Below are 13135 nucleotides of genomic sequence, written 5' to 3'. Positions count from 1 at the left end.
TTTAACTAGATCCATCATTTAGTAAATCGATCATCTCTCAGTGCTTTCTCCCTATAATTTTTTTATCCTTTTTTGTTTGAAATCACCGTTTTGATAATGACAGAAAAATTGTTATGGAAGCAATTTTTATGACTTCAGCATAAAAAAATCTTTAACTGATTACTCTGTGCAAGTGAAATTAATTCCTATCATGCGAGCATAGGTAAATTCTATAATTTTGAAAGCAGCAAAAACTATTTTGTTTAAAACTTTTGTAAAATAAACTTTACAAAAATACTTTCGTAAGTGTAATAATGTAATAATAATTGCGCAATCACAATAAATAGATAATTTTTAATAAATGATGCACGTGAGACATGGATAAACGAATGTATGGTTGAACAGTGAACTAAAAATTCGATAATTACTATTCACTTGTTTTTTTTTTCTTTTTATAATTTGCTTCCTTTTCTGTGGGAATAACAGTAAATGTTTCATGTCCCAGACAGATGGAATGGCGTCATATCAATTAACTGATCACGAATCGCCCATGAAGTCGCATGGGCCACATAAAAATGAGCTTATCGTGTGGTAAATATTTCTTACGCAATTGTTTTTCCCCCACAATCTAAAATAATCTCTCCAAAAAATTTTACTTTTTTTTTTATTCTCATTTTAAGCTGGAAAAAGTGACGCTGATATTCAAATAAAGTGATAAAGTATATTTTTCGTAAATTGTCCGACATGTGACTAGCACGTGCTAAAAATACGAATTAGTATGGGATTTTACATTCATGCCTTTCATTTTGTGTATAAAATTAGTATGGGAGTCTTTCAGAACTAGACTATGACGCATACGCACAGTCGAGGACGTAGGAAACAGATTACGTCACGGCAATTAGAAAAAAAGAAAGGGACGGAATGGTGAGAAAATTGGCAGGAGCCAGGCTGGGAAATGCAAGGCTGGCCCATATCCATCGATCAAAATTAGTATATGGGAAAAGGAATATTCATTTTCGGGTGCTGTAGTCCAGGTCGATAAGATACTCGCCTAAAGTACCAAAGGATGCTTAGTGGTGTCGCGAGTTCGATACCCGGTTCGTCCTTGTCAGAAAACTCTCCTAACACAGGGGTACAACAGAAACAGCGGCATGACGCAGAAAAAAATTGCTACCGCAGTCCCCCATCGAGGGGTTAGCGCACCAACCTCTCGATGAGTGTATAAACAAGCCTGCCGTTCGAAATCGGCAAAAAATTGTAGGTCCCTGTCTAATTAGCCCTAGTGTGTATAAAATGACCGTGGTGGGACAAAAATAATCAAAAAATGAATATTCATTTTCAATGTTCACAGATTTGATTCTGAATTGTCAATTCATCTCGTAGTATCTGTGAAATTTGATAATCCCATGAAAGCCATGTAGAATGCTCAGAATGAAATTTCTGAAATTATTTTGAAAGATATTGAAGTTCCTTTTTTGGAGGGTGTTGTACCGTTCTTTACTCTTAAAATTTAACACTTTAATTTTTAACTTCAGAGTCAAGCCTCATAATCAGGGTCCTTATATTGATGATATTTGCTCTTTTGCATTGTTCTGTTTTGCTCTTTTTTCACTGTTGGAATATTTTTTTTGGCGTTATCACTAAATTTTGTTCACTTTGAAAATTTTTTGACAATTTAAAAGATTGAAAAAAATTATATGAATACTGATGAATACATTGAGAGAGCACTATTAAAAAAAAATATGATTGAATTTCTTGGAAAGTAAAATAAAAGATGCTTTTTGGCTTGCTAACCATAGGCATACACAGGATTTTCTCGGCAGGGTGGGGGGGGGGGTCATTTTTCGCTTTTTTTTTACCGCAAAAAACCCTCCCCCCTATGAATGAACGCCGGAACTTTGCCACCGGATTTATCCTGTTGCCGAAATTTCTTCCAGCCCAGCTTCATGGCAGAGTTCGGAACACTTTATTTCGAGGTAAAAAAAGGAAAAAATCCTTCCCCCCCCCCCACAGTACGCCAGTCATGCTCCCCCACATGTAGTAACAGAGCCCCCCCGATCAGATTCTTCACAAGTCTCTCAATAGTGAATTTCTTGTGACAGAAACAAAAAAATGATAACAATAGTCTCAGGCCCTTTCAGCCCACTGTTCCTAACCGATTCGTGACTTGTCTACAAAAATTTTTTTATTATTTAATGAGATCTAAAAAAAGAGGGGGGGAGGAACTTGAGAAAAAAAATGTACGTATGATCTTAATGATGTCATAAATTTTTCTTTCGACATTCGAACATTATTTTGATGACATTTGTTTTTCCAATTTTTAGGGCAGCAACACCCGAGCCTTGCTCATAACACTCAGATATGAGTAAAAATATTATCTGAATATAAGTAATAGGTTAGCATGATAGAATGTGTTATATTTTTCTTCATCAGGACCGAACTTACCTTGGTATAGACAGGTGCAAGGATGCAGCTGCGCCGGGCCGCAAAATGTTAGGGGCCGTAAAGAGGTACTAAGTGCACTGACCACGTATTTCATCTTTATTTTAACTGCTTAACAGAGCTCCGACCAGCTTAAAATTCTATTAATTCGCTATCGCTATTATTACACAAACAAGCCTTGTTATATGCGTTATAAACTTGATAAAATATATAAATTTTACTCTTTCATCATATTCATACACATAAACATAGATATTGTAAAAGAAAGGACATATAAATCACCCTGGGGGCCATAATAAAATAAAGGCCATATAAATACAAATACAAATACAAATACAACGCCACAACAGGCAAATTGCCCAACGAGGTGGCTGACTTAAGAACAAAACATGACCCTACTATTCAGATACAGAATATACTCGATACTTAGATACTAAACCAGTATGCACAAGATTTTGGTGCTCTCTGGGGTCAAGCAAATCTGTGGCATTAACATATGCTTTATTAAACAAAACAAACAAAAAATTAATAGTAATAACTAATTATGCCGCAGAACTTGAAGTATATATTTTGAATTATTATAAATTTTTTTTCTACTTAACCATGACTGCACCTCGTAAAAATTAATTTTGAAAATTTCAAAAGGAATTGGTTATATGCAGAAACTTACTGTGTGTATATGCGTGGCCCTAATGTATTTATGCTGTTAGAGTTAAACTTGTTTCGTGTTATACTGGCGCTGCCACCTGCCTTTCATATTTTGATCGTGTTGAAGTTCTGCTGCTGTTTTCAGGGAACATTCAGGGAAACTCGAAAAATAAGCAGAAATGCGGAAGAAACGAGTAAAGTAATAAAGAAATGCAAAGCATTAGTTACAGTCAGGGCCGCGCAACTATGGGGTAATAGGCGGATCCGGTGCCACGGGCACGAGACCCACTGGGGGCACCAAACTCACAATTTAACAACCCTTTCTATATCAAACGGGGCCACAAAATACGTGCTTGCCCAGCTGACAAAGTATCTAGTTGCGCCTGCGGGCACAGTATATGGTATAAAGGTACACAAGCTTTTATGCATTACTTGGAATACGTAAACCTGCCACGCATCTCTAGTGGTACGTTAGCTTCCTAAGAATTTTTAGTGAAACGTGCACCAATCACGCATTTCTAGTGGTACGTAAGCCACCTACGAATTTTCATAGGGTATTTGAAGCAAGAACAACGGTTGTGTGGTAATTACTGGATATAAGACATGATAGTTGAAAATTTCAATACGTCAACGGAATCTGCGAATTCCGCGAAGCTGAATTTTCGATGGCTAACTTAAATCGGTAACTTTTAACCATTATTATCGAGCAGACATCATAATGATAAAAAAAATACGGATGAACATTTAGATTATGTCATTTGTGTTTCAAAGAAATAGTATTTACTTTATGTGCATCGAATTTTTCTCCTGTAACGATTATAGTTCGAAGAACGAGAGAAAGAAACTTTCCTGGTTCAGAAGGTTGTTGAATCCATCAGTAAGTGTTTTTCTTTTACTTTACTGAGGAAACATGATACGAATGCAAACATCGAATATCATGCGTTTCCTCTTCAAAACTCGAACTATTATGAAGATGCGTTAATCAGATATGCAAATCAAATATCAGGGTCAATGTATATTTCCTTTTTTTTAACGTTTCAGATTTTGTTCAAACTATTAAAACAAAATTGCTATTTATAAATAATTGTTACGATATTCTGCTATCTTAAATCATTGTTTGTGTTTTTGATCATACGGAAAACATCATAACTGTCTACCGTCAGCGAACTCTATGCAGACTCTCTGGATTGTCATGAGATAGCAATTTGCAAGGTTAATGCCGCGAGTTCATCCTTGGTGTTCATCACACGTATCTTCAGACTGTGCAATTATGAAACTTGTACGGATATCATTGTGAAAAACGTGAATTTTTCATGGAATATCGATCTAGCGTGAAAATCACACATGTTCAAGATGAAATACGTAATCAATGCATTTTAAATGCGTTTTACGATCTGATGATGATGATGAATTTTTTGTACCATGCTTGTTTGGCCATGACTGGAAGCTCCATAAATGATAAGCTATTAGACGACCAATATGGGGTCAAAAACCAGTTGAGCTTTTTATGCTCTTTTTTCTGAGTAAAGTGGAAAAATCGTCTTAATTTATAATTATTTATAAATGTTTAATGTATTATATAAAAGAAAATTATATTTCTGATAAATGTACATATTATACTAACATTTTGTTAGTTTTTAGCTTGAAACTGTAGAAAGCTTCAGGAGCCAAAACAAGGGATTTTATACCTTTGCGGAATTTTTTTCAGCTTGAGACGTTATTTTCTTATGAATCATTTTCTTGGAAATAAAATCCGAATTCTGATATTTTATTTCGTTATCGAAAAAATATTGAAAACGTTGTTTTCTTTACGTTATTCTCAGCCGAATATCTTATCGAATTTGGTCGTCAACGGGAAAACCAAAACGCAGTAATGATAGCAAACAAGAAACACCTGTTAAATGCGCAGAACATGGCGATTCAATATGGATGAACGATTATATTATTATGTTTGAAAGAGTTTTAGTTGCCTGTATACAAATTCACAATTACCCAAAACAATTCGAGAGAATTAATAATAAGTGATAACGAAATTAGCTATATTAATTAGCTATAGTTTTTGGTAATTAAGGAATTTAAGGGGGTCTCACACCTTTTTCAATATGGATGGAGAGCCTCATAAAGAATGCTGCAGCGAAAATACCACTTAAATTTATTTTTAACCACTGATTTATTTCAAAGTCGATGCACATATTCTCAATTATATGTATGCTATGCAATTCCCCAACCCAATATTTCATACATACTAATACTTCTTTTTTCCCCGCAATTTTCAAACATTAAGAAAATAAATGTATTTTTAACACCTTGCGCTTATGGTAAAATAACATGACATCAATGTGATCGAATGAAGATTGATTCAAAATAAAGAGCTCATAGTTCAAAATAGGGCAAAATACTGAACTTTTATATACTCTGTCCTGTAAAGTCCAATTTTTTTAATTAATTTTTTTATATGCCAAGTATTCATTAATGGATCATTTGATAAAATAAACAGTTTATGATTTTTTGGATCAATTTTAATTCAACTACAGAGATGCCATGCTATTTTATCATCCTAACAATATATGTGCTAAAATTAAAATATTTTTCTTAATGTTCAAAAATTTTCAAAAAAAAAAAACAACCAAAAAACAAGTATAATTATTAGAGGTGTGTGCGATATTGTATTCTCACATAACTTAAAATATACAATCGAAAATATGTGTTCCGAATTCGAGATAAATCACAATGGTTAAATGATACAGTCAAACTCGGTTATAACGACCTTGGTTGTAACGTCAATAATTAGTGGTCAGGGCAGATTCCCATAGAGTGTAATGTTGACGAACTTTGCTTATAACGTTGATGAAAATGCGATGATTTCAGATACAATGGCATGCTGCTTTTGATTTTATAGCCTTTTCCCCAAGAGAGAAATAACTAGAACTAGAGCTCACACACATCACATAAATTTCATCTGACATGCTTGAAATGTTAAATGTTTTTCGTGAAATACATTGTAAATCACTACAGACTTTCTGTAGCACCGTATTTCTCTCAAGGAGTTATTTATAAGCAATATTTGGCGATACCGCTGGCAATCGACAATACTTTTGATGAGAATTGAAAATATCCCAAAAAAAGGTATTAGAAACGTCAGCCTCGGTTGTAACGACAGCTTAGTTATAATAACATAATTCCACCGAATCTTCGACGCCATTATAACCGAGTTTGACTTTTTCATCATGTTAAAAGGTATGAGACCCCCCACCTTTTGGCTTCAAAAGCTAAAAGTGATACAATGCATATATTTCTTGTAGAAAAAAATGTAAATTTCATTAATTGATGATGAGAAAAGTATTGATTGAAAAAAATATGCGTATATACATATATTAATCTTATTTATATATTGATTTTAGAACTACCTAATCAGAAACTAAATTAAAGCTATAATATAAAACCATTTCATCGTATTGAAATATTCACGTAAAAATTGAGTTCTTACCACTGAAGTTGAGAATTGCTATCTCTAGAGCCTCCTAAAACACAGATTGCGTCTTTCTACTTTGAAACCAGTTGAATCCTTGAGTTTTTGGTTCTTTGAGTTTTTTTCTACCAGAAAATGTTTCCAGTTGAATGTGATGAGGGTATTGTTTTGTCACTTGAAGTAGGCGGGGTCGGGTTACTATCGTCAGCAGAAACAGCTGAATCTACTACTACTATTACTATGATTCTTCTACCAGATCAGAAAGAGGGAACAAGGGAGAATCATTTCACAAAGATCGCTGATGAACTGTCTAGAAGAATTACTTTTTTTCCACTGTTATTTTCTACACACGTACAACAACAACAAAAAAAATATATATAGAAAAAATTACACGTGAGAACACCGGTTTGGCTTGGACATTCATTACATGTCCAACACTACTCGCTATGCTGGTAGAGCAAACAAAGGCTCATATATCTCGTGTATGGGAACAGTATGTGGTGGCTCTCTTTTTTTACGAGAGGGCGCTGCCTGCGAGGGTGTTTCCATCGATTGAATCATTACACTCGCTTTTATGAGTCCTTGTTCTTTTCTCGGTTTGAGCTCCTGTCTACTGAGTTTCATGGCAGCAGGATACAATGATTTTTTTGGTGAACTTAGTATAACCTAGGAGAATGAACTTTGATCACGTGAGGCTTATTTTAGAAAGCGTGCGCTCTATCCAGAACTGTCTCTCAAAATGTTCTTAGCATTTATTTAGAATTCATAAGGTGAAAATGAAAGCTCATTGATTCACCAGCTTTCATTTTTTAAGTTAATCACGCTGAAATACGAGTAAAACCATAAAATCGAATAAATACAACCGAAGAAAAAAATATTGATTGCGGTCAAATTCGGTTATAAAAACCTCGATTGTAATGACACCTCACCTATAACGTTGTCAAATCGGTTGTCCCGGCTAATTCCCATAGAGAATAATGTTAACGAGCTTTGCTTATAGCGTAGATAGAAATGCAACGACCTAGGATATAACACATTTTTTCCTTCATGTGTCACGAAAGCAAAAACGATATCATTTCTGCTTCCGTTTTTACGGCGTTTTCCCAAAAAGTTCAAGAATTAGTATTCATCGCATCAAGGGAGAATGTTTGTCCATTGACATTCAACGATGAGAACACGACCAATTAGAATTTCGCATTGGTGTAACTCGTATACAGGACATTTCAACAATTTTACCCAGCATTTTTTTCAATGTCTCGTTTTTCGATGACGCTTACTTTAATTTTTAATCTTAATTAAAATCGGGGATCGAGAGAATTTACAAATATGACTTGTGAAAATGCCATCTAAAATATTTTACTATTTTTATTTTTGTTGGTTCCCCCCCCCCCCCGCAGTGAAATACATTTGGCTGTGCTGCTGCACTATACATTTGGCATAATAAAGTGCTGCTGTAGCACTTTATTTATCGCCAAGGGTTATATTGCCAATTACACTGACAAAATTAGTAACATTTTTGGTGAGAGTCGTCAATATCCTGTATTTATGATCCCAATTTTGCGTATTTTCTTCGCGGTTACCTTCATGGGCTCCACGTCCTACAGCTGGGGATGTCTGGTAGGTCCTTTCTATAGTGAATTTATTGTGTACAAAAACAAAAATAATGAGATTTGCGCCAGGCCCGGGTTAGAGTTTAAACAACTTCATTGTTATATCCTACATATATATTTACCCTTCTTTTTACATCCATGTTACCCTAATCGTAATGAAATAGCAATTTCATGTTTCGTGTTTTGGATTGCATCAGATTATATTTTTAATGCTTAGACTTTCTTCAAAACGTCAATTTTGTTTATAACAAAAAAATTTCGTGGAATTTTTGATATTTTTACAACCAATTTTGACTGTATTAATGAATGTATTATAGCTTGACTGAGAGGCTTATAAAACGCATGAGATGAAAATGACATTTGGAAAATTTCCTCATAAATAAAGGAAAGAATTTTTCTGCGTGTTAACAGTTGGAAATTTGATATTTAAACAGCAAGTTAACGATTCGATTTGAAATAATGTTACTGAGTATTAGAAAAATATTTCTTGGAATATTTCTAATAGACTTAGAGGAAAGAACAGAGAAAAGAATGCGCAATGATGGGGAAATGCATTTTAAAAGACATATCGGTAATGATCCCGTTCCATGAAAAAATTTTTAAAGTAAATATCACATGACATGAATGTCGCTCTCCACTTGTTAATACAAGATATACAGAAGACTGGATGTTGTGAAGATATTTAGTATTTGCGATGTTAATTTTTTAAGGAAGGAAAAAACTCACCTCTGCCTCCACCGGGAGTCGAACCCGGGTCCCTCGATTGCCGGACGAGTGCTCTGACCACTAAGCTACAGAGGAGGTAGAGATTTTCCTTCGCTAGAGCGTATATAGTTTTTTCCTTCCTTAAAAAATTAACATCGCAAATAATAAATATCTTCACAACATCCAGTCTTCTATATATCTTGTATTAACAAGTGGAGAGCGACATTCATGTCATATATATAGCCCTCTGGTGGCTCGTCGTCCATGAGCTATTAGCTGATCGGTTTCACCGTCCATTGCACGGTTCCGTTCGGCATATATACGCTCTAGCGAAGGAAAATCTCTATCTCCTCTGTAGCTTAGTGGTCAGAGCACTCGTCCGGCAATCGAGGGACGACTCCCGGTGGAGGCAGAGATGAGTTTTTTCCTTCCTTAAAAAATTAACATCGCAAATAATAAATATCTTCACAACATCCAGTCTTCTGTATATCTTGTAAATATCACATGATTTGCATACAAGCGAAAAAAGTCATTAACACAAAAAGATAAGTATTAGTTCGAAGAAATTTACGCATATATGGGTATTAGAAGTATAGCTTAATGCTAAAAATATCGAATTTCTTAGTTTCTAATGCATTTTTACTATATACAGGATGTAAAATCATATTCATATCCAAATATACCCTTTATTCTTTATCACCAGCATACTTTCAATTAAAAAGGTATCCAAATAACGTGACATTTTTAGATATGCCATTTCTTCTATTAAGGGCCCTATATGTACTGAGGTATGCAATTTATTTTTTATACGATGTCCTTGTCCTTCCAACAACAAAGTTGTTGCCCTGTCTTTCCTGAGCAAAACAAAAAGACTTGAGCAAACAAAGAAAGACGAGCATATTACCAAGAGACGTACTCGAGGAAAAAATGAAATTCTTTTGCAGTTATTAAAACTTAAGTTCTGTGTGAGATATCCCTTTAACTCTCAATCAGCAATATCTCAACGAATATTGTACTAACAGACATGGAATAGTTTTGTCGGGCTCAATAGAGACGGAGCAATTACTTTTTGATTGGAAGTTCGGAGACAGGGGGCCGAATAAAAAATTAAATTTTATACCTCAGTACATATACGGCCCCTAATAGAAGAAACGAGGTACAAAATGGGTACTTTATTTGGATACCTTTTCTAATCTAAAGTATGTTTCTATAACAATCAGTTCAAAAGATACAGAATATAACACGCACTGTATAAATAAAAGAATATTAATAAACACAAGATGAAGGAATTACTACCGCGATAAAGCTGTATACACCTATTATCATTCAAGTTCCCAAATTTATATGTATATAATATCTATCATAATTAGTTATTAACTAATTATTAAATTCTATAATTTTCCGATTTAAGTACAAAAAATTTAATTTACCAGTGTCAAATCAATGGATGAAATTCGTTGAAAACTTACTTATTTCTGCTAAATCTTCAACCTCAATAAAGCCTCGAACTAAAACCTTCCAAGAAAATGTCATGAATGCAGAAAAGACGAATCAGACTCACGAGTTGCCTTCATGACATCATGGTCATCATATGATCATATCGTATCAAGAAATTAACATCAATAACTGATGACGATTTCTCAGCATAAGGAAACAGTGGTGATTAATGATCATTTTTTTCATGAACCGGAAAGAAAAAGGGCAATAAAATTTATTTTTTCCCGGTCACATGCGTGTTCTGACTCCCATTTAAAGAAATTGGAATATGTTGCGACTGATTCATATTTAGTCTTTCTAAACCCTAAGCGTTCCGTTGGCAATAGAATGAATCACAGTAATAAACAGTGTTGGTCTACAGAACATATTTTATAGTTTAGGAAAGTGATGGGCAAACTACTGCCCCGCGTGGCCAGATGCGAAGAGCTCAGAGGTACTACCTGGCCTGCCACAAATTATAAAATGGTAGTACAGTAGAACTTGGTTAATTCGAATTTTGGATAATTCGAACTTCTACGAACTTCCCTTGTGTTTGAATTTTGCTAATTCGAACTATTTTCGAAATTTTTGGATAATTCGAAGATTCCAGATCTCATTTTTCTGAGGCCCCCCTCTTCGCTTGAGGCCCCCTGCCGTGCCCGGGTGGGCCCATGCTTTAAGACGGCACTGCCGATTATACTTTCAATCTATATATATCAAGTTGTAACATTCAAAATCTGAGATAGTTTTTTGTCATTGGAAACAGTTTCATAATGGATGATAAAGAACTGTTTCCGTAAACCAGGCTTTGAACATGGTCAAGAAATTTTGCAGTGGTGCTGATTCCAAAACAGTGCGAATAATGTCAGCTGAGATAAATTATCTTAATTATAAATTATTAAAATTTGGAAAAGAGTTTCGTAGCTGATAATAAAATATTAATAATTAATAATTATTATAATTTACTATGCAAATGTTGATCTTTGGGTTGCAATTTGTAGTAATTTTACGGATACAGAATAGATTAATTGGATAATTAATTCAAACTTTTTTTTAAAGTGACTTTGGACTGCGAATTAATCAAGTTCAGCTATATGTGTAAATTTTCAATTTCAAAGTTTCCAAAAAAAATTCATTTGAGGGGGTGTTCCAATTCATTGCGGATGGAAATATAACTGTGAGAATTACACTTCACTCATAGTTCGAAAGATATGTGGTAGATGGCAGCACTACAACAAGCATTACACAGAAACAAGCTTCATGTTAGGTTTACAACATGCACATCCCAACATGTACCAATTCGTTAGAAATTCGGCAGAGAAATATGGATGAGGTACATGTGTGGTTTACAGTAGTAGTCTTCCAAGAATACAACATATACTGTCATTTCACCTTTTAAGCATTAGAATTCCAATTATGAATCAATGTCAGAATACTGTATGTCCTGCCCACCAAATTTTCTTTCTTTTAACTTTTTGGCCCGCTCCTAAAACATTTTGCCCATCACTGTTTTAGGGGGTTCACAAAAACATGGATATTATTTGAAGGGTTCCACAAAGTCGAGAAAAAAGATTGATATATGTATTGCTCTCCTCTATCAGAAATATTTTGATGGTGACTAAAATATTTACGGTAGTGATAACATTTTGAAATTTTATAAATAACAAAATTTAAATTTATAAAATTTTCTCAAACTTTTTATTCACATTTATTGAAATAAAACTTGCAGAAAAAGACTCGAAATCCAAAAAAAGTTCAATTTTTTTAAAATTAAGTAATAAGAAATTGATTTTTTTTCAGAAATTTTACAATATTTCTATCATTGTCAAAGTTCATAACTATATGGAAGATTCCAGAAAAAAAATTGTTTACCTGTAATTTTCGAAGGACAAAGAACATAATCACATGTGTTTGGTCGTTCCTCCCTCCTCTCATGTCAAAAGTCACACATCCACCGTGACATGACTAGCATGAGAATAACCAGAATATATTTTTCTTTTGTGGCTCCAAACGCCCACTTCAACAAAGCGGATGCTTCACCAAAATGAATATGAATGCATAATACGATTCCTAGAGAGTCGCTCAATCAATTCTCGTGACATGGAAGAATATTGCAGAAGAAAAAAAACCCATGCTGTTTGCCTCGTGACTCTTTTTTTTTTATCATGTTCATAACCCTTCAGAATATGGCAGTCACGTGGTTCATCAAGACAAACCAGTCTTTCGCAAATTAAACGTTTTTAATGACAGGTTTTCGCAGAATTATCCGCTACATGAACTATAGGAAATTACTTTCCGTTAGAATAAGAGCCCCCAACCCCCTGCCCTCTTCCTCTAGATTTCTATCATTCGCATACGGTTGCAACGAATAATTATCATTTTCTATTCATCTAACCCTGACATGATCTGCATGCACGGTACGAACATAAACTACTTGCGGTCGAAAGCAATGAACCACTTTCGATAATTCATCCAAATCGATAGAAATTGGCTCCAGTCATCGTATTTGAACTTCAAATTGATTTCTGTCAACGTCTTTTTTTTTTAATCAGAAAATTAATTTAACTAAATAATTGATGAAAATGTGATTTTTGAAACTTATTATGCGTTTTAATTCACGAGCTACCATTGAAAATAAAATTTTGCTTTTTCTGTCTTTAATTATTTTCTTAAACCGCTGGTCCGCAAAAAAATAAATTCGTCCAACTCATGTGGTCACCACGTAATTTCAGATTAAAAAAAAAAAAACCAGTTGTTTTTCTGATGTCGGCCACTCCGCAAATTGTTTCTCCTGTTTATTTATGTT

General features: G+C 34.2%; 1 protein-coding gene across 6 annotated transcripts in view; it reads right to left on the bottom strand.

The window, feature by feature from the left end:
* The window catches only part of LOC149083058 (alpha-tocopherol transfer protein-like), a 33306-nt gene that overhangs the window by 12060 nt on the left and 8111 nt on the right, over positions 1 to 13135 (bottom strand). The window contains exon 2 of one of the 6 annotated variants that reach the window (XM_089236185.1): positions 8875 to 8993. The exons of 2 other annotated variants lie outside the window; for them this stretch is intronic. The gene's annotated coding sequence lies outside the window, so the exon portion shown is untranslated. Of the gene's footprint in view, positions 1 to 6556; positions 7171 to 8874; positions 8994 to 10322; positions 10439 to 12201; positions 12383 to 13135 lie in introns of those variants that run through there. 3 more of the 6 variants (XM_089236186.1, XM_089236183.1, XM_089236181.1) reach the window with 3 other exon arrangements.

This window comes from Pholcus phalangioides, unplaced genomic scaffold (assembly GCF_987345545.1).
Source record: "Pholcus phalangioides strain wild (caught in Gottingen) unplaced genomic scaffold, Ppha-v1.0 ptg000009l_1, whole genome shotgun sequence".
NCBI classification, from domain to species: domain Eukaryota; kingdom Metazoa; phylum Arthropoda; class Arachnida; order Araneae; family Pholcidae; genus Pholcus; species Pholcus phalangioides.
This window is presented reverse-complemented; position numbering and strand designations above follow the sequence as displayed.